Source organism: Octodon degus, unplaced genomic scaffold (assembly GCF_000260255.1).
Source record: "Octodon degus isolate 3935 unplaced genomic scaffold, OctDeg1.0 scaffold00253, whole genome shotgun sequence".
In the NCBI taxonomy this organism is placed as follows: domain Eukaryota; kingdom Metazoa; phylum Chordata; class Mammalia; order Rodentia; family Octodontidae; genus Octodon; species Octodon degus.
In genome coordinates, this window is record NW_004524829.1 from 2,087,041 (window position 1) to 2,088,576 (window position 1,536).

At 34.8% G+C, this 1,536-nt stretch overlaps 1 pseudogene; it reads right to left on the minus strand.

Annotated features, from left to right (window-relative positions):
- Nucleotides 1-1,068: 1,068 nt before the first annotated feature.
- Nucleotides 1,069-1,536, minus strand: part of LOC101560193 — an 18,039-nt pseudogene continuing 17,571 nt past the window's right edge.

Sequence of the window (1,536 nt, forward strand, 5' to 3'; positions counted from 1 at the left end):
TCAGAAAATGGAAAGATATTCCTTGCTCCTGGATAGGAAGAACCAACAAGGTGAAAATGGCCACACTCCCAAAATTGTTATACAGATTCAATGCAATCCCAATTAAAACACCATGCTGTATTCCGGTATACGGACTCCAAATCTCAGAAAGGCTACTTCTCTGCTGCTCACTACTCCTCTACCTTCCCAGAAGTTTAAAATTATTTTTTAAAAAAGTTCTTCAGGAAAGGACATGCTAAGAGAACTTATGAGGCTCAGTTCCCAACAGATTACAACAATTTAGACAAAATATATCTGACTAAGTTAGAAATATAGAATAACTATATTAAAATTTTGACAGGAAGAGAAAGGTGTGTTGGGGAAGTGGTGGAAGGACACTAAGTGCTGTATTCTAGTAGATTGCCCAGAATCAGAACTTAATAGTAAAGCTCAAAATGAAGACAAAACAAGATTGATGCATCATTTATTTTTTTAAATTTTTTTTCTTTATGTTGTTTTTTTTTAACAAAAATGAACTAAAGAGCTTTCCTGACATCACAGTGCATTCAAGAATAAGTTTAAGAACATTGCAGCTGAGAGAGAATGGCACGTTTATAGTCTTATTATGCACTATTTTTGAAAACAGTGTAATACAGAGAAATCCTATTAAGGAACTTGGAGCAACATTTGGAAAATGTACACCTATTTGCAGATTAAAAAAAGACTGTGGTTCCACCTACAGCCACAACGTGCCTCTATAATGAGACAGGCCCTGAAAGCGCATGGAATTTTTTGAAACATCATGGCACGCTCTCCACATCATGCCTCAGTGCTTACAATGAGGAGGGACCGCCGACCTGCAAAAAAATAGGAAAAGGCAAAATTTAAAAATAAAAATGTATTTTAAGCTAAAAATCTGCAACTTTAAATAAATACCGTTATATAGGATTTCTAACATTATTTAAACTATGATCATGTATCAAGTACCAAACTAACTTTTTATTAAAGAGTGAGAGAAAGGACACTTTCAACTTTGAATAAATTCAATTTTAAAAAAATCAGACAAAATACTTTAAAAACTGAACTACTTTATTGGGACTTAGACTTGTGTTTGCAGCTTACCCTCTGACCAGACCTCTGAGATTTCTCCATGGATTGCAATGCACTATGTTTAGGCTTCTTAGCTTCTTTGCTTTGCTATTTCCTGGAGATTCAGAACTGCTCCTTCTGCTAGAATCAGAGCCTGAATGTTTTTTACTATCTTTAGCAGTACTTTTCTTACTATCTTGTCTAGAACCGTGTCTTATGATTTCAACGGATATAGAACCACTCCTAGAGAATGTTCTTTCACTCTCTCTGTTCCTCTTTAATCTATCATACTGACTACTGAACTTAAAATCTTTCTCATCCCCTTTTTGTTTCTCTTTTCTTTTACCCTGTTCATGCTCCCTTTTGTCTCAGTTAATCTTCTCTTATTTCTGGGACAAATACTTGACACTCAAAATGAAGGAAGGAAAGGTTTATTTAGCTCACAGTTATTGGAGGTTTCAGTCCATA